The 21483-nt window shown below is 42.0% G+C and overlaps 1 long non-coding RNA gene across 1 annotated transcript in view; it reads right to left on the reverse strand.

Moving 5' to 3' along the window:
- Positions 1 to 20043, reverse strand: part of LOC309661055 — a 54182-nt gene extending 34139 nt beyond the window's left edge. The window contains exon 1 of the long non-coding RNA XR_014263833.1: positions 11910 to 20043. This is a non-coding gene — a long non-coding RNA (uncharacterized lncRNA). The remainder of the gene's footprint in view (positions 1 to 11909) is intronic.
- Positions 20044 to 21483: the final 1440 nt, after the last annotated feature.

A 21483-nucleotide genomic window follows, 5' to 3' on the forward strand; every position in this document is an offset into this window, starting at 1 on the left:
GATACTCCTGGTTTGGGATCACAGCTCCAATTTTAGTCAGCCATGTGACCTTGGACAAAGTACGTGACCTTCCTAAGCCGACTGGTTTTCACTTCAGAAAATTTCTTGGAAAATCTTTGTAAGAGCCCATAATAGATGCCCACAAATGTTCATTTTTCTTTCACTTTGCCTGAAATGAAATGATACTAGCACTCCACTCTAGTGAGAGATCTAGTAGCAAGTCTGCTATACATTAACTATTAACCTGGACAGATTATTTAACTCTAGGTATCTATATCAGCTATAAAATAGAGGGGTTTGTTAACCTCCCAAGTCCATTCTTTTTTTTTTTTATAAATTTATTTATTTATTTATTATTTATTTTTGGCTGCATTGGATCTTTTTTGCTGCGCGCGGCTTTCTCTAGTTGCAGTGAGCTGGGGTTACTCTTTGTTGGGATGCATGGGTTTCTCATTGTGGTGGCTTCTCCTGTTGCGGAGCTCAGGCTCTAGGTGTGCAGGCTTCAGTAGTTGTGGCTCGTGGGCTCTAGAGCGCAGGCTCAGTAGTTGTGGTGCACGGGCTTAGTTGCTCCGCGGCATGCGGGATCTTCCCGGACCAGGGCTCAAACCCCTGTCCCCTGCATTGGCAGGTGGATTGTTAACCACTGTGCCACCAGGGAAGTCCCCAAGTCCATTCTTGCACTCTGTTTCTATGAAAACTTGGTGCTTTCTTTTCCCACTAAGCAAATTAATAATGCAAACAGGCAGATTTTTCAAATTGATGCTTAACACTGTCTCTAAGCATTTTCAAAGTCAAAATAACATGATCCATTTACATGCACAAAATACATCATTACAAATTATGTTATCAGCTTGTTAAATTAGGCATTCTTTTAAGCAGAGAATTATTAATTTTTGTGATATTAAATCCTAATGTACTAAAAGAGTTATAACTATTAATTCTGATTTTCATGAATTTGAACTGTCTCTCTATATTTTTTTCTACATTTGTAAAGGCAACTCAAGCAAAAAAATGAAGTTCAAAAGTGCAAGATAATCAAAGTTTGGATTTAAAACAAAATACAGGTAGTTATCTCAAGAGTTAAAATATATTTATTACCTATAATATAATAAATATAATACATATGTATAATATGATAAATACTTTTTTTCACTCAAGACTAAAAGTGTGCTTAGATTCAATTTCAAAAATGAAGTGAAACAAAAGACTAAGCCTCCTTTCCAGTTCACTTGGATTGGCAGTCTTTTCCTGCAAAAGTTTTTGCATAATTATATTTCAAACTCACAGGACCTCCCAGATTTATTCATAGTAAATACCTGCAACTACAGTATGTCTCTCTTCACTCTGAAATCTACTCTAAAAGAAACTACATGGTATCAGACTGTGAGGAATAATGTGACCTCGTGTCTGTCTTCTGACATGACTGCACTGAAGTCTTCATTCCTCATGTCTACTTGAAAAGCTGTTTCATAGTAGTAAATCCCCCTTTTCCAAGCAACTGAAAATATTGGGCAAACTGAGGACAAAAGGGTCCAAAATTTATACCTGAAATGCAAATGTGAATTCTTCCAAATTTTTAAAGTAACTGTTCACTTTTGATTACAGAAATGATATATTTTACAGTTAAAAATTATAAAAGTATCCAAAAATAAAAATAAGAAAAAAATGTCACCTATATGTTGATCATGCAGATGTGGTCATTCTTAATATTATGGTGTTTTTATTTTCTACTCACACATGTATATATAAAATATATGTATATATATATTTAAAATATGTTATATATTCTCCCTCTCTCTCTCTGTCTCTCTCTCTCTTTCTCTCTCTCTCTTTTGCTCTCCACTTATCCCTCAATATCTATGAAAAATTTGTTCCAGGATCCCCGCAAATACCAAAATCCAAGGATGCTCAAGTCTCATATAAAATGATGCAGTATTTGCGTATAACCTACATACATCCTCCCGTACACTTTGTATACTTTAAATCCTCTCTACAGTAGGCATAATACCTAATACAATGTAAATGCTATGTAACTAGTTATAAACACAGTGTCAGTGCTGTGAAAAATATTGCCAGGGTGTGGCAAACTCAAGTTTTGCTTTTTGGAACTTTCTAGAATTTTTTTTTTTAATACTTCCAATCGGCAGTTGGTTGAATCTGTAGATGTAGAACCTGCAGATATGGAGGGCCAATTCCATATGTTTTATATATATATATATATATATATATATATATAGAGAGAGAGAGAGAGAGAGAGAGAGAGAGAGAGAGACTTCTTTGAGAGAAAACTAACTTTAAAATATAAGTGTACATTGGGATTCCCAGGAAAGGAACAATGAAAAGAAGAAGGGGGAGCCCTAGCCATGCGAATGTTCCGGGGGAGGGCAGCCCTTAGCTAGGGATCCTAAGGTGCAAGTGTCAGCCGCTCCCGATGGCTGACCCCATATCCCCTTGGCCCACCCCCGAGTTCACCTTCAGTTCCGGTGAGCTAGTGCTTAGCACACTGACAGCTGCATACCTCAACACCACCTCTCTCCGCCTTTCTGAATGAGGGCTTTCTCCAGCACCAGAGGAACCACCATGGCAGAAATGAGGGCTGTGCACGTGCCCGGTCTCATGAGTCCCTTTTCACCAAACCTGATAGAGGTACTGTCACCGATGGGTAACCGACTTATCAGGAGCCAGACTGATACTGAGCTCTTTTGAGGAGACGGACCAAACATTTGATGTCAAGTTGATTACCAGGGACCCCTTCTACTCTGGAAGGAGCAGTGATTTATGGTAAAAGAAGTTTGATAAAGGCCACATAACCATGGAATTCACTGCTCTTACCATATAGCACCATCATGCAGAATCTCTTGATTGCCCTGGTAAGAGCTTTGAAATGGGCTCTCAAAGGCTCAGCTAAGGCTCTAGCTGGAGGAAAACACATTTAGAGCTGGGGCACTGTCTCTTCCCAAATGCAGTCTATATGTGGAATCAACAGCCACTCACGATGCCATGTCCCATCAGCCAGAAGACAAATGCTAGGAACCAAGGGGGTGGCAATGTCCTGCACTCCCGGCCCCTGCTTCGGGGATTTGTGCTTCCACGGCCACAGTTTTAGGTTCTGCAGCATCATAATCCCCAAGAGGAAGTAGAGGATGCTTCCACCAAGAGATATAATAAGAGTTCCACTTAAACCTAAGTTTACAACTGTCACCTGGTCATTTCGTGATCCTGATGGTCGTAAGCCCACAGGCAAAAAAGGAGCTACTTTACTGTTGCGGGGAGCCAAGCCACGAGAAGCTAAGGTCGTGTCTTCATGGTGGAGGCGGGCAAGTGTACGGCAGTGGGTGAATTCAGCACGGGGCGGCGTGGGGTGTAGGTCTCGGTCCTTCCCCATCCCGTGAGAACTGGATGAGCAGCTGGTGGGCTGGAAGAGATCACGGCTGCCATCCCACCCCTCAACTCCTAGACAGTTTGAGGCAGGTTGTCAGCTGCCTTCCTAACTACTTGCCTCTCTTTGCTTATCTGCCTGAGGGTTTTCTCCATCCCCTTGAGGGAATTTGTGCAGCCCTCCTGCAGGGCAACCGCAAATGCCAGGGATGTTGCACATCCAAAGATAACTCTCAATTCATGAAGGACAGAAGTTGATGGATAAATACTGCAGCTTCCTTGCCTCTGATGGAGGTCAATTCTAGGACATGTTCCACATGGTTTCTCCAGGGGCCCCCAGGGGGTTGAACTCAGTCCCTGACAGTGGTAAGTCCTCATTACTGCCCCGTGCATCAGCTTTGACCGCTTCCCTCCCTCACTTTCCCTGCTGCCTTACTCTGTTCCTTGGGCTCACCTTCCCAAATGGAGTACCTGCACTCCAGCCCTTGCTTCCGGGTCTGCTTTTGGGAAAACTCCAGTTCAGACAGTGTTTTAAAAGTTAAAAACAAAAGCGCCAACAGGGAATGAACAGAGGCAGAGATAATACCCGGGAAACAGGAGTGGGCAGTGCAGCGATCACGGGCACATCCTCACCCAAAGTTCATATCAAGAACTGGAAAGAGAGACAGCAGGAGAACAGAGGGGCCCAGGACTCCAAGTGGACACCCTCTGCATGGATGGTGGCTTAGGTGGGGCACCTTCATCCACTCAATTTAGAAGAGAACTGATGGGAAGAATTCCAGGAAATCTTATGAGAGGGAAGTACATGAATAGGGCCTCAGGGCGCAAGGGAAGTCTGCATTTATTCATCCGCTCATTCACTCAAATATTTATTGATGGCCCACTGCTTGCTGGGCATCATTTGAGGCCCTGGGGATACAGTTAGGACCAAACTAGCAAGACCCTGCCCTCATAAAGCTCCAGTTCTAGCAGGGGAAGACAGACAATAGACACAATTAAATGTACAACATTAGATGTGTGCTATGATGAAAAATAAAGGTGGGTAAAAAGAATGGTAGGATTTGTTTAGCTTTGTTTCTGTTTTGTTTTAAGGTTACGGGTCTCTTGGGGATTCTCTGATTAGGTGACATTTGCACATAGACCTGAGTGAATAAGGAAGCAAACCGTGCAGCTTTCTAGGGGAAGAACAGGGAAAAGAAATGGCGAGGACAAGGCACTGTCCTAGCCCAAACCCTCCAATTAGACCTGGAGCAAGCCATCTGCCTGATCAGCATATTTGTTTTCTATCTCTCAGGTAATAAATTACCACACGTTAGCGGCTTAAACAGTACAATTTATTATTTGCCATTCTGGAGGCCAGACGTCTGACGTGACTTTCACTGAGCTAGAATCGAGGTGTCTGCAGTGCTGTGTTTCTTTCAGAGGCTCTAGGGAGCATTCATCTCCTTGCCTTCTAAGCTTCTAGAGGCTGCCTGCTCTCCTTACCTCATGGCCTCCCCTTCCTCCATCTTCAAAGCTAGTAATGCTTTGTCCCTTTGACCCTTCTTTTGTCCTCACATATCTCTCTGAGCACAGGCCTGGAAAGGTTCTCTGCTTTTAAGGACTCATGTGATTAGACTGGGCCCACCCAGATAATCTGGGATAGTCTCACAAAGTCTTAAACCTTAATCACATTTGCAAAGCCCCTTTTGTAAAGGTAACATATTCACAGGTTTTAGAGATTAGGGCGTAGGCATCCTTGGGGGCCATTTTTCTTCCTATCACAGAGAGTTTGGATGAAGGATGTGGGCAGGCTCGAGGTCTTTGCTGATATAATTAAAGATCTTGAGATGAGATCATCCTGGATTATCTGGGTGGGATTTAAATCCAAGGACAAGATTCCTACTAGAGTGAGGCCGAGGGAATTTTGACACAAAGAGAAGATGGTGATGTGAAGACAGAAGCAGAGTTTACAGTTACACAGTCATAAGCCAAGGAATGCTGGCAACCACCAGAAGCTGAAAGAGGCAAGGAAGGATTCTCCCTTAGAAACTTCAAAGGGAGAGGGGCCCTGCCAACACCTTGATGTTGGACTTCTGGCCTCCAGAACTGTGAGAGAATAGATATCTGTTTCAAGACACCTAGTTTGTATATTAGAAAACTAATATACAAGTGCATCCAGTGTTACTGGATTCTCTCACTTTCCAAAATTAGGTAGAAATCCAGAATTTTGTCCATGTGAAATCTTCTTATTTTTAAAGGTCAACAATGTTCTCAATGTTAAAACACTGAACCATCCAAACAAAACACATGTGCAGGTAAATTCTGAGTCACTGGTACCAATTTGCCATGTTTCTGCTAAATATTCACAAAGCCTTCCCAATGCTTAACCACTCATTAGTCAACTTTGACTTCAACACACATCCAAAAATCAGATTTTTTTTCTCTATGGGCCTTGTTCTGGAAATAGGCTAAACTGGTCTCCAAAATCACAAGGTGGAAAATAAAAATCACTTGTTCTTTACATCCATCATTGTTCAACACTAAAAATGAGAAACATTCCAGATCCCCTGTTTGATACACTTAGAGATACAAATGCATCGATTAGTTTTTCTGAACTTGACATATGTCTTTCAACCCAAATCTGTGTCAGAGACAGATGCTAAATTTGGCCTGTTCAGACATCTACCCTCGTTAAGAGTTTGGCCAGCAAACACTGGCTTACAGGCCCGTGACCCTGTCAAAAGAAATCAGCTGTGAATCCATCTCCTCCTCCTCTTTCCAGAGAGTTTTGAATAATTGCTGTTAGATTCATTCCTGTAAATAGTTTTAATTTGCTGTCTCCCCATTAGGATTTTTAGGTTGCTAAGTCATTTTGCCTGGATTCCAGGGTAATTTTTAAGAGGAAATAACAACTAATCTTCCCCATATTTGGGCTAGGCCTGGCCAGCAGGAGACTTGGGCTTCACTCCCAGTTTGCCACTAAACAGCTGCATGACCTTGGCCAACTCTCTTCACCTCTCTAGTCCTCAATTTCCTGTAGCTGATCTCTGAATTTCCTTTCAGCTTTAAAAATTATTTGGACAGGGTAATTCAATTATGCAGTAAGATCTCAAATCTAGTTCATCTTTCTTCAGGTTTACCCAAGGGTAGGGAACGCAGGATGATTGCTTGCGTTCATTCACCAACCATTCACTAGGCTTCTACCTTGTGCCAGACGCTCTGCCAAGCGCTGGGGCACAAATCTGAATACAACTCCGGCCCTGCCCCATGGATCCCACAGTCTCTTGGGAGCTGGGGGTGCAGCTACAAAGAAATCAGCAAATATGATACAGGACTATGTTAGAGGGCTGCATGGAGCTCAAGGGAAGCCTTAGAAAGGCCAGGCAACTCACATGGGAAGAGTCAGGGGAGGGTCATTGAGGGGGTGGGGCTTGCAGGACCAGCAGAGGTTAGAAAGACAAAGAAGAGAAACAGCAGCCCACGCAAAAATATAAAGGAATAAAACAGTCCCCGGAAAGCGCACGGCACTCCGAGAATGGCCAGTAATTTTTAGCTGAATGAATAAAACGGGATGACGACAACACCACCTGAACTACATTTTCATTCATTCTTTCAAGGAACAGGATCCTCTAGATGTTGCCAAATAGATGTGAGCTAACAGACTTACTACTAAATGAAATCTGAGTAATGGGCACTGTCACAATGGCTCACAATGGACAATGTTCGTTTTCCACACACCCGTTTATATGAAACTTTAAAGTTCTTGGGTGCACAATAGACTCCCCCACCTTATCCTACCTCAAACTTTTGTGGCTCCTTGACTACACAACCCAAGTGCTGAAAATATTCACAGCACACAAACAGGAAGTTAAGGATAAGATAAAGCTTTTCAGCTTACTATGAAAGACCAAGAATACTGTATTTCTATGTGAAGGACACGTTCCTTCTAATTTGATAAGAATGAGAATCATAGCAACATACTGTGATTCCTTCTTCCTGAACATTCAAGCACATAAAACGCAAGATCTACAGACGATGACCTCGCATAATCTAAAGTGTGTTTACAAGTTGTCCCTAAAGATGATCCTTTCAAAGGAATTAGGCAAAGAAAAAAAAACTGTAAAAATAGTCAGCAGTCAATAGCTCTTCCTAAACCAGTTAAACGGCTACAGAATTGACCTGTGTACAAGAACTCTCTGGAACTTCTCATTAAAGAACCTCATCTGACCTTTGGTTTAGAACGAATGTCTTTTCAGGAAATTCAGCTGTAAGAAGGTGTTAGCGTCTTGGGAGAAAGAGGATTGAAAAATGTACACCATGTATTTTCCTTAAAGAATAAAATCATAGCAAGCAAGTTAATTTGTGCCCATATTCCCAGCATGTTTATGGAACTGCTACGAGGTCAGTTCAAATATTTTTATTTTTTAAAAAATTCTGGAGAACTCAACAGGACTTCTTGTGACTTTCTTTTAAATGTTGGAAGGCATACTGCACAAAGGAAGCACTCACCAACTGGTGAAGACACAAAAGAATGGAAACAACCACCAACTAAGCACACTTAGCAGAAAGCCAAGGCAGGGGGATCCTAACCTGTGGTCCTGCAGCACCTTTCCCCACTGCCTGCACCCGCTCCAATTCCTTTTTGCTTTATCATTGCTGAAGATGGGAATCTATTGTATCAGCAGTCATATGCATTCTATTGTATCTCAAGGGACTGCTGAATCCTCTTCTTATTAAAATTATTTGATCTCACTCATTTAGCTCCCTTAGAGAGACCCCCAAAAAAATGACCATTTAAAATACATGAAAAGACTTGACATTCAGACATGTTTTATTGCTGGTGTGATCAGTGATTTAAGTTATTTCACGTACAAACCACGAACACTTGTCAAAAGGATGTTTTGCAAAACGAAATATTTTCTCTTAAACATTCCCTTATCTGCACCAGACTTCGCTGGATATGCCTTGACTCACGTGAATTTTGCTTTTTTCTGTTTCTCCTGAATAGTCATGATTTGATTTACCTTTAAAACTAATCGATAAAATACGGGAACTTGAAAAAGCAAACATGAATCATACTTATTCTTTGGGTTTTATCAGGTAGATCAGGCTGAAGTTAATTTTCTTTGTCTTCTAGGAAAACATTCAAAAATATTACCTTCTCGTGCCATTATCTTTAGTTTGAGGGAGCTCTTTATTCTTTTCCAAGGCCAATGCAGTGTTCTGGATCCGGGAGCTCTTAAACCCTCAGAAAGAGGTAATAAGATGAAGGACTGAACTTGTCCTTGCTGTAGGTCCAGTGCCTCCCTCCCCTCCAGCCAGGAAGCCACTGGCTTTAGGTCCTGCTTACTGCCTGTAACCTCCTGCAGGGCATAACAAAATCTCATTTCTCTCTGGACCTCCATCACCAGATACATAAAGAAGCAGGTGTTCAATAACCGTTTGTTGAATCGATTAGTTTAGTGGCAAAAAAAGATAAAACTGAGAACAAAATAATAATAAAAAATAACAATAATAGTTAACATTTATTGAGAGCTGCTAGTGCCAGCCAATATTTTAAGTCCTTAAATATTTTTCAATTTGTTAATCTTATACAATAGCCAAAGGAGGCTATTAGTATTACCAATATTAATGTCAATTATTATCAATAGCCAATAGAAGATTCTGCTTCTATTCTCCAGTATTCAGATGAGAGAAATAGGCAGACAGGGTAGTCATTTGTTCAAGGTCACGAAGCTGATGAGTGATGGATCTGGGAGGCACACCCCCAGGCAGTCTGACTGCCACGCAATTAACCATGACAGCTACAAATTGCCATGTATCCAAGGAGTTCATGAGTTCTATCAACTGCTATAAACTGTTGCCCAGACTTTGTGGCGCTTTCCCCATCACATTCCATCATAAGTTCCACTGGCTCACATTTCAACAGAGAAGTTCTGGGGGCACTTGAGGTCTCAGGATGGTTAGGTGACCCAAATCCTCATTATAAGAGTTATAGATATAGAGTGCCTCCATTGTGTAAAATGTCTTCCAACATTTAAAAGGCTGTCACAAGAAAAGGGAGTTAAATCAGTTCCATATTCATCCAGAGAAGACAATAAGGACTAGTGGTAGAAGTTACTGGAAGGTTGACTTTTCCCCTAGTCCTTTATTATTTCAAATATAGAGAAAAGTTGAGAGAATAGTAAAATGAACACCTCTATACCTATTCCTTTCAACAATTAACTTTTTGTCATATTTATTTTATCTACTATATATAAGTATATATGCTATTTTTCCTGAACCATTTTAAAGTTAGTTGCAGATATCATAATACTTCACCCTTATTTTTAAAATGCATCTCCAGTAATAAGGGCTTTCTCCTACATAATCACATGACCATTATGCACACCTAAGAAAATTAACAATAAATGAGAAGACGGATTTGATACAATATACAAAGGAATTTGTTCAGAACTAGAGCTCCCCAAAAATCAAATATGAAGTGAGTTCTCCATTGCTGGTAGAATGAGTTCATAACTACCTCTCAAGGAAAACATAGAAAGACCGTACATATCAGGACTTGCTTGGAATTCTAGGTCCTTCCTGGGTTTGAGTTACATAACTAAAGCCTCTTCCCATTATCTTATACCAGGAGACAGAACAAAACCTAACCTACTTTTCTAGGAAGAAGTGTGCTTTTTCTCCTTCTGCCATCACCCCAGTACCTATTCTCTCATAATCCCAAGTATCTGCCCACTGGGACCACCCAGCCGTCCTTCGTGGCTCCACTGCATAATTATTGACTCTTGAAGTTGGAAGATTCCATCAAGGCCACCTATGTTAGAGCCTGCTTGGCATCTTAAAAACAACCTTCCTCCACCCTGAACCCACCTTCCTCACTGCCCCAAAGCTGAATCTGCAGTAGATCTTCAAAAGCTCCAAGCCCAGCCTGATGCCTGAACGCTCTTCCTAGAAAGGGAAGTCTGAATGCCGGGTCCCACATGGGGTTATAGTTTATTGGCCTAAGCGCAAGCAAGGACAGCACTGATCTATGAGCCCAGAGTATGGGGTTGAGGATTATTCGAGTTCAGGGACAGTGAAATAGCTAGACCAAGTGAAGGGGCCATCCAAAAAGACTAGGCTGAAAGCCAGGCTCCCCCCTAGGCAACAGGACAGAAGCCATATTAGTCAGCGTTTTCCAGAGAAACAGAATCGATAGGATATGCATAGATAGATAGATAGATAATCATTTGTCAATTGACTGGTTGATTGAGTGATTAGAAGTTACTGGTTCACATGATTATGGAGGCTGAGTAGTCCCATGATCTGCCATCTGCAAGCTAGAGACCCAGGAAGGCCAGCAGTGTAGTTTGAAAGTCTGAGAGCTAAAAAGTTGATGGTGTAGATTCCAGTCCAAGTCCAAAGGCTTGAGAGCCAGGATCTTTGCGGACAGGATGAGACCAATATCCAGCTCAAGCAGTCAGGCAGAGGGAGCAAATCCTCCCTTCCTCCACCCTTTTGCTCTATTCAGGCCCTCAATGGGTTGTATAAAGCCATATTGGGGAGGGCTGTCTGCTTTACTCAGCCCACCAATTCAAATGCTAATCTCTAACAGAAACACCCTGAGAGATACACCCAGAAATAATGTTTAACCAGCTACCTGGGCACCCCTTGGTGCAATCAAGCTGACACATAAAATTAACAATCACAGACACCTAGGATCCCAGAGGTTGAGAGAGAAGGGTTGGGGGCAGAGCCTAGTAAGAGATGCTAAGCTGTTAGCAAGGCACTCTTGATTAGTGTCCACACCCCCAGATGAGTCAGGAGGAAGCTAAGGGAATAGAAGCGAGTGGTTGCAATGAAGCCCAACTTGCAAAAAGAGGTACATGAGCTAGGGGAGCAGGAGTTCAATCTTCTAATCCAAGGAGTCTGATTGATTTCAAGATGCTCTACTCAGAGCCCAGCCCACTCTGAGGCACTCTGCCTTTCCTGTCCGCTACCTTGTAAGCTGAAGCCACCTTGCCAACCAGAGAGAAGAAATGACTGAAAACTTTGAGCAGGGGCTAAATAACAGTGGAGGAGGAAACAATGGGATGAAAAAGACAGAGACGCTGTAGTAGAGGGAGGGAAAAGGCAGAAAGAGAGAAATTCCGGAAGAGATGCTGTCTGCTGACTGGGAGGGATGGTCACACAGCATATTAAAGGAAAAAAAAAAAAAAAATCTAGGGTCTGACAGAACACAGGGGAGGCTGACAGGCCAGCAAAACCAGACTCAGTTCCCCTCCTGCTGTGAACAGGATGATAGCTCTTGAATCAGAAGTAAAGAATGAATTGAACATTCTCAAGATTGCAGGTGTGGACTTGACCACTAACAGGAAGACCACTGTGTTACAGATGACACTGCCAGTCTCTTGTACATGGGGCATAGTGCAGAGCTACTAAGAGCTTTTCAGAGGTTATCACAGGAGAAAAACAACTTCCCCATACTCAACTATTCCTCCAGAAAGAAACCAGAAATTCACTTGTTTATTTTATTAAGAAAATACCACCTTGTCTTTGTGTCTTACCTTCAATAAATGATGATTGGACAGAGACAGAGGTGGAAACGTGGATACTTCTGAACTTCCCCTTTCCTTCTTCTCTGGCTATAGCAAGGAGAGAAGACGAGAATGAGCCCGGGGTCTAGAGGAAGCTGGGAGAGGAGGCTGCCTCTCAAGCTGCGTGTCAGGAGAGACCTGAGCCCCAGAGATTGTGGTCTGCCTTCCTTCAACACACTCATGGCGGCTCTGCAATGCGTCGGCTTGGCTGAACTACACTTCCCAGAATTCCCTTTTCTGCACGTTTCTGGGTAGGGTGGGCCAGAGGAGACATTTTGGTGTGATATTTGGAGCGCAAAAGTGAAGAGGCAGTCATATCGGTTCCTGTGCTAGCAAGGTGGGCGCCTGCTCTTGTGTATCATTCTGTCTGCCGACCCACCTCCTTGTCAGGCAGCAGCCAGCTCTGCGACTGTCCCCTGGTCCCCTGGGTCCTGCTTCAGCGTTCCTTCTCGTGGGCTAGGTGTGTGTTTAGCTCCTTCGTGCAGGGCGCTAACTTCTCCTGCAAGATACCGCATCATCAAGGTTGGAAGCAAAGAGAACTGACTTGAATTCCAGTCAGTCTTCATGGGTTCCAGCTTGTCCTTGCTCTCTCCCACTTGACATCCATCTCCCCTTCCCAGCTACCGGCCCTGTGAACTTCAAGCTCATGATTAGACACAAAAATATATCTCATGCACAAGTAAGATATAGATATAGGTATAGATATAGATATAGATATACATGTATGCTTCTCTGATTGAACCCTGACTGATTCAATTCTCAGAGGAGAGTTCCAGATCCTCCCCAGGACACGCTGCTCAACGTTTTCAAGGTCACATTAATTTTCCACCAGATTGTTATCAGCAAACCATTTTACATGCTCCCCTGTCAGGAGAAATAAAAACACAAGAATGCAGCCATTTTGAAGAATTTTCTCAAACATCTCCAAGCTGACAACTTGTATTAAACATTCTATGTCTCATTCCAAGTAGAAGAAGTTAATGATTCCCAAGCTATACGTGTTTTTGTTGTTGTTGTTTTTAATCTCTCTGAGCAGTGAAAAGCCCCTTGTTAACTGCGCAATTTTGAGCAAGTAACTTCAACTCTTTGTATTTCATTTCTTCATCTGTAAAATGGATCTGTAAGAGGATTGTTGTGATGATTAAAAATAATGGCAGTAAAGAAATTTGTATAGTATCTGGTACAGAATCATTATTCCATTTGGAAAAAAAGGAGAGAAAGCAAGGAGGTCTTGAATTTTGCGTTAAGAAAAGAGAAACTTAGCCATCTAGAAGAGAACTTGGAATCAAAAGATCAGGCATAGATGCAAAGAAAGAGCTCAGGAATTTTTCTAGATTTTCTCTAGGGGCTGGCTAAATAAACTTTGAAAAGCCTTTTATTTTAAGAAGGAATAATCAGATGAAGACTTCTTTAGTTTGTTGAGTAATTGTGCTTAAGAGACAGGGGCACCTGCTTCTAGAGGTCACAAGAAAAATGTAAGAACTTCAGAATATTGAAAGAGAAAGTAGTATTTTATCCTTTTAAAAATTAATTTTAGAATTTATTTTATTGATAGTTTTAAATGGGAACAATTGCTTATCGTACAAAATTTAAGATATACAAAAATACGTATAATGAAAAGCAGTCCTCCTTCCCCCATTTTCTATTTCCTCTATTACCCATTTCTTGCATATCCATTCAGAGACAGTCTATACACGTATAAATACACACACATACACACACACAGACCCATCTGACAGAATACAGGTCAAATAGACATGTATGCTTTATATAATTATACAATATGTATTTCATATATTGTTTACTTTTGTATAGTTTATTCTACATATTCTTCTCTACTTTGCTTTTTATACTTCACAATGTATCCTGGAACTTCATTTCAGTACAAATATGCCTGCCTCATTCTTTTTAATGGTTGCATAATATTCGGTTTTATAGATGTGCAAAAAGTACAATAATTTTTGACCTGTACAATTACAATGTTGCCATTCTTTCACTATTAAAATAATGCTGCAATGAACAGACTTGTACACATTATTTCACATGTGTGTGGCTATATCTTAGGTTAAATTCCCGGAAAAGGAAATTGTTGAGTCAAAGGATTTGTATGCTATTTATAGACATTGTTAATATAATTTTGTTAGAGATTTTATCAAGTTTTACTCCCACTATACAATTCTCTGTTTCCCTACACTAACAACATTGTGTTATCAAAAATTTCATATTTACCAATCTGGTAAAAGATATAACTCATTTTAGTTTTAAGGACATTTCTCTTGTCATGAGTAAAGACTGGATCTTTTCATATTTTAAGAGTTATATAAAATTTTATTTTCTGTGAATTATCTGTTAACATGCTTGCCCAATTTTCCACTGGTGGTTGGTCTTCCTTATACCTATTTGTAAGAAAATTCTTTATACTAAAGAAATAAGCCCTCTGTGATATGAATTGTAAATACAGTTTGTCTTTGGTCTCCTGACTTTGTGGTGTTTTTATCAGGCAGAATTTTTTCAAACAAGTTGTACTTTTATATCCTATTTTGCTCCTGAAAAGTGCTGATCTACCAAGCTTCCTGAGAGCTCAAATGTTTATTCATGAAAACCTAGATTAAAACTCTCAAATAATATTAATTTAATAAAATGTTGCTTGGATTTGACCTAAGATTGAAACCATAGGTGGACAAATTTCTCCAAAAATGTTTATATCCTAGGAAAAGCTTGAAGGATTCCATAAATAAGTATTGGAGAAATATAAAGAAATGTCCAGTTTGGGACAAAAACCAACTTATTAAGCATTAGTTTAATTAGACCTTTCTGTTTCAACTATCAGTATTGTTAAGGTATCTGTGCTAAATACTGAACCAGAAAGTATTAATTTAACAAATTTATTAAAACTCTTATTAGTGTAAAAAAATTAACTATAAAAGAGCCACAAGCTACAAGGTACACTAGTAACCCACAGGAAGAAAAGCCCCAAACCTAAAAGCTCATGTCTGCAAACATTTCACAAAGCTACATTCTCCGCAAGACACTTCTCACAACCTGTCCAGAGAAGCTTCTGCTGAGAAGCAAAGGGCAAACCACCTCCAGAAACCAGAGCATTTGGACTTGTGTGACGTCTCTGACTTCACAAAGGCATCTCAGTGAGTTTTGTCCCCTGAGATGGGAGGAAAATGGAGTAATTCCTGTTCTCTAATTGTAAAAGTCAAGTGCTGTCCCAGAGCCAAACTGAGAGAAGGATACAGGAAGAAAGATACAGGCAATCCCGGGCAAAACAGGAAGGGCAAGAGGGTTCCGCAGACTTGAATGGACCACAGACAAACCCAGCAGGTATTCAGAAAAGAAAAACAACATCTCTCCCCTCTGACCAAGTCGCACTGCTGTCCTGGGAAGGCAGCCATCGTTTAGCAAGCGCTCTCTCTTCCTAGGTTCTCCTTGGAGAAGGGTCAAACCCTCAGCTAGGGAGCCCCGTGTCTGTGACCTCAGAGACCTTGAACGATCGTTTCTGTTTGTGCCTGATGTTGTCACAGATGCTGCTGGTTCCCTTGCTGACTCTGGCTCAAGGACCCATTGCCATCCCTCCAGAATGACTTCCCTTTGGGGTCCCTTTCCAGGTTCTCTCAACTCTGGTTCCTGAGACAGCCTTTTGGTTCTTGGTCTTCCATTTTTCAGTAGCTGAAGGAGACACTGTCAGGAGGTGCAAGGAAATATGTTGTGGAAAGGAGCTGCTTTTTACACCCCTCAGCCAGCATGAAGCCAGAAAAAGCAGTGTTCTTTTCATGGCTTCACTCTGGGTCGGTGTGGGCCAGAGGGAAGCAGTGGAGTAGGCTCTTCTGTAGCCAAGGACAGAGGAAGCTGTCTAAAATCAATATACGGAGTTGTCTCATACCATCAATTCTCACTTTCAATATTGTAACCAGACTTTCTGCCCCTTTCCTTCTCTGCCTGCCCTTTCAGCTGGAAAGCACTGTGGATTTCACAGAACAGCGAGCATCTGAGAAATATTGGGACTTAAGGAAGTGGTAAATTATGCAGATGCTGTTGATAAACTGGGTCTCTAAAGCCAGCTGTCTGTCTCTATGCCAAAGCCTTGACTCAAACAAATGGTCATAGCTCGTACAGCCAGCAGGAACCCTGGAGACCATCAAGTACAGACACCCTTCTTACAGATGAGGCAGAGAGAGTAAAGGTGCTTAAGTGTCTTGTCCAGGGTCATTCAGCTGCAATTGGCAGAGCCAGGATGCTGAGCCAGGTCTTTTGACTGGAGGTCCTGTGCTGTTGCCATGATCCACATATGAAGTGACTGCAAATCCAATGGCACTTGCAGCCATGAGCAACTGGCTGTCCATAGGCTGGGATTTTGTGAAAGGATTGCTGCACCCTTCTTTGAGCTAGCCTCAGCAAGGGAAATGTCATACACACACACATAAATACACACACACACACACACACACACACACACCCTATGTACAGTGCCTTTTCAGTCCTCAAGTCAGAAAGCAAACCCTGGACTTCCTGGTGGCTCAGTGGTTAATAATCTGCCTGCTAATGCAGGGGACACAGGTTCGAGCCCTGGTCCAGGAAGATCCCACATGCCGTGGAGCAACTACGTCCGTGTGCCACAACTACTGAGCCTGCGAGCCACAACTACTGAACCCTTGTGCCGCAACTACTGAAGCCCACACACCTAGAGCCAGTGCTCCTCAACAAGAGAAGCCACCAATGAGAAGCCCGCGCACCGCGACGATGAGTAGCCCCCGCTCGCCACGACTAGAGAAAAGCCTGCGCACAGCAACAAAGACCCAACAAAGCCAAAAATAAAGAAATAAATTTATAAAAAACAAACAAACAAACAAACCCTTAAGCCTTTGGGCTTCTAACAAGTTGTGCACAACCCTCCCTAGCCAGTAATTGGGAGGTTTCTATAATATCAAGCAATACATCAGCCATTCATTTGTCTAAGACAGTGAAAATTTGACCAATCCGAAAAAGTTACCTTTACGTGTAACTCCATTGTAATTGCTCAGAGGAGTTCTCAGGTTTTGAGAATTTCAGATGGTTTAATAAATACTTCTTGCTGTTTATCTTTTGACTTTGGTGACTCCCAGATGAGCTTTGTCCAAAAAAAAAAAAAAAAAGATTTAGGAAACGAAAAAATTATGGACTTTCAGCTAAAAGTCTGGATTTAAAAGTTTTATTTGGCTCACATCGTGTTTGGCCTGGGAAGCAAAGGTTTTCCCTCAATTCTGGTCTAGAATTAAATGTCTTACCATTTTTCCAGATATCTCATCTTTTCTTACAGATGTCACTATAATAATAAATTTGTTGGAGTAAGACACAGGACTGGCTGGGAAAGGTCAAAGGGCACAGAGAATCCCATTTCTTGAGCAGCAATCTGGTCAGGGATGGTCGCTTACTCTTCATACATTGGTAGCTGGCAGTCAGTGCTGGCTGTGAGCTGAGACTCCCACTTACAAGGGAACTAGAAATTCATCATTTTCCTAGCTCCCAAGGAAAAAGCAGGGCTCTGCTGCCATTGAATAAGGGGAGTTCCAGTATCACCCACAGATGCTGTAGGCAAAATAAAATCAGATCTTACCAATCCACTACGGTCTTCCCCGCTGATGACCCTTTCTCAGGTAGGAAAGTTACCTGCCACAAGGGAAATGTGCTGTCATCTACCCCAGAGAGGCATTTCCTCTCTCTCCTTGTACTCAGAGCATTACTTGGATGGCAAGGTTGGTGGGCTGGCAGTTGGAGGATGAAGGGGAGGGGAGCAGGTCAGTGGTCTGTGCTATCATCACCACCATCACTCTCTCAGCCAGCACTGGTTGTCACTGGGTCCGCACGGGACCTTTGGCGGCAGCTCCCTCCTCGATAAAAGCAGCCCTCGAGGCTCAGAGGCTCAAGACCTCTCTGAGAAGGACCCCGTCTCTGAGTGTGTCTGACGACACTTTACTGATGATGTGATGAGGAACTGGGGAGCCGGGTGTCCTGTCTTCCTGTCTTCTGGCTCCTGGACACACCAGAGTAGTCTATGCACTCTGGCTCTACACTTACCTTTGCATTTTTACCTCTCTTCCCTCCTCCATGCAATCCAGTTAGAGAATCAAATCTTAAATCAACCAATCTGTAACTGGATAGGAAGGAGGGGTAGGTACAATCTAATGGCTGTCATGATTTATCTGTTTTCTAAATCTTAAAACACTTTATTTCAACTTAAAAATATATAAATGTACCATTTAAATTGTATACAATATATATTGTATATTAAATATATAATACGTAATCATAAAAATAGAAAAATATATATATAAATATACAAGGTATTTGTCAATGTGTAGGGCCAAGGCCTTTTCTTTTGGTGTGAGTACATTATTTGATGATCTGTAAAATCTGCCTGACACCAATCATACCCATAATTCATTGCCTGACATTCCCAACGTCAATTTTTTAAAGATGAACAGAAATTTAAAGACACTTCCGTATCAGTTAAAGAATAAAATTTTTGAATTTCTATTACTTTTTTTCCAGCCCTTGTCTAACACATGTAGTTATAGCTTATCTTTAGTTTGTGGCAATGAATATTTTGTGAGGTCTACAACAGTGGTCATAAAATAAATAGAACCATAACATTTTCTATCACTGATTTCATGTGTGATCATGTTTCATTTAACATTTGTAACTTTTGTTCTCTCTGAGAAAGGCACACTATAAAATGGGGAGAGAAATTCAAATAAAAACTGGTACACAAACGTTCATAGCAGCACTGTTAAAAATAGCTAAGAGGTGCAAATTACCCTAATGTCCATCCACTGATGAATGGATAAACAAAATGTGGTCTGGCCACATGAGGGAATATTATTCAGCCATAAGAAATGAAATACTGATACATGCTATAACATGGATGAGCCTCAAAAATACTATACTAAAAAGAAGCTAGACACAAAAGGTCATGTATTTTATGATTCCATTTATATGGTATATCCAAAATAGGTAAAACCATAGAGACAGGAAGCAGATTAGTGGTCGTCAGAGGCTTGGAAGAAGGGTGATGTGGGAAAGACTGCTTAAGGGGCACAGGGTTTCCTTTCAGGGTGATAAAATATTTGGGGACTAGATAGAGGAGGGGGTTGCACAACATTGTGAATGTACTAAATGCCACCGAGTTGCACACTTTTAAATGGTTAATTTTAGGTTATGTGAATTTTAACTCAATACAGAAAAAGAATGGGAGAGAGGGAATAGGTCCTAAGAACTTAGGAATAGGTGTCCCCCAGCACACTCCCACTTGCACTCATGTGGTACACGTACATGTACATACATGAGTGATGTCGGTGACCTAGGGTTTCCTTAGCAGTGGGTCCTTCTGCCTTCCCAGAGGTTACTGCACAGTTACACCTTTCTGTACCAGGGGCCTATTGATCTCTCAGACCCTTAGCACCACTGTAACCATCTTATGATCGTCAATTTCTCCCTACCCAGACTAAATCCCATTCTCTCCTCAAAGTCTGCACTAAAGGGATTGCCAGGATCCAGCCTTATTGGCCATTTGGGACACTCTCCTGAGATGACCCCAAGAGGTCTCACTGGGCCATTTCCCGCTCCATGAAAGTGACCAGTGGCGTAAGCTGCATATCCCTCCCCCATTTGCATTCACTGAAGGACATTACTTCCTTTCCCGAGCACAGATGGGCCACATCTGGAGATGAACACACCAACTGCTTCTCCCAAAACGTAGATGTCGTAAGCTAAGCCCTGCTGGTGCTGCACACATTAGCCGCACTGCCGTGCCCAGAATGTGTATCTCAGGATTGGGTGGGCTCAGCGACCTCTGACTGAAGCTGCCAAATGTTCCACAAGAAGAGGAAGAAAAAGAGCTCCAATGGGACAGCTGAGCTCTGAACAGGAGTTTCTCCCATCCTTATCTCTGGGAGCCCTACATAAAGCAGATCCTGCCCTGGGAGCCCATCATGAGATGCGGTGAGCCTCGGAGAGGGGGATTGAGGCTAACAGAAAGCAAATGTCTACTTTGGCAACATCCGCAGCTGACGTCAGTGTATTTTTCTCTCCATTGTTAATGAAAAAAAGGTTATAAGAAGACAGCTCTAAAAAAAAAAAAAAAAAAAAAAAAAAAAGAAGACAGCTCTGTGGAACACGCTAAATACAAAAATGTTCTGTTTGACTCTGATCATTTGCACTTCCTATGATAAGCAGCATATGGCAGCAACCCTATTGTGCGAATGTACTAAATTAACAATTTAAAGATCTTTTCCACAAAAGTTTATCTGCTGGGGAAGAAAATGGCATAGGACTAAAACAAAAAGAATGACTCCAGCAAAGACACAAATATATGTTTGAATGTACATAATGAGCTTGATTCTGTTTGTAACCCGGTGTCCCCAGATTCCCCAGGTTTCTGGTGTTACCCTTTAACATCCAAATGAAATGGCTGGAACCCGCATCCCACGTGCTGTGGGAAAGACTCCAACCCCTGCCAGGAATTGCTAGGGGAGCAGGGGGAGATTTTCATTCTGTAGACCCGTCCAGGCTGAGCCTTCTTTCCGGCCATCACATTCAGCTCTACAGAGGTCGCCCTCTCTCACTGTCCTATCTCATGCCTTGCTGAACACAACCCAACACACTTTATACCCCAAAGACTCACGAACCCAGGGTTGTTGTGCATCGCCTGTTTTGACTAAAAGTTGGGGACGTAGGAGGAACTGCCAATACAGTAAGGTAAATGGCAACAAAGAAAACTGTATTAGACATCCCTTGGTTGTTCCCTGGGATAGGGAATTTTTTCCTGCTGGTCATGCTCTGTCCCCCAGACTGCAGCTTGTCACCAACGTCTTGCCTTCCTCTACCCTCCTGAGACCCTTTTCCTCTGAACTCGAGTCCCCAGCTTCAACCCTCCTAAATAGTGCTTACTTTCTGACATAATGCCGTTACTCACCTACCACATCGCACGCATGCGCACACACACACACACACACACACACACACACGCTAAACTATTCTCTGGGTCTAACTTTGCATCTCCAAATACCCCCAGTTAGTGTACTCTTCTAAACAAAGGATCTCCTCCTCCAAATCTCCACCTTTTGATAGCAGAAAACCCTCACAGAAGCTTCCAAGTTCCAGGATTTCCATCACCAACCTATATCACAGGTTATACCATTAGAGGGAGGGACAGGGGCAGTTTTTTGAACTGTGCAGGGAAAGGTGCAGGGGGGTTTGCCTAATCGAAACTGGAATCATATTTGAGGGAAAGGGATGCAATGGGTACTAGGTAGGCAACCAGTAGTTTCCCCTAGGTTTCTACCTCAGATCTTTGTGAATGGGGTAGGTGTGTGTGAATAATAACAGATTTGTTCCCCTTAGCTAGAACAAGTCTGGAAATATTGTGAGAGCATATTGCTCTGGAATCAAAGGAGATTTTATGGGCAATAGAAATGGATTATGCAAAAATATTAAGGAATCTCTAAACAGATCAAACAAGCTCCAAAACCCTGCATTCAAATTAACATATGGAATGATGTTT

Source organism: Balaenoptera physalus, assembly GCF_965194825.1.
Source record: "Balaenoptera physalus genome assembly, chromosome: 5".
Taxonomy (NCBI): Eukaryota; Metazoa; Chordata; class Mammalia; order Artiodactyla; family Balaenopteridae; genus Balaenoptera; species Balaenoptera physalus.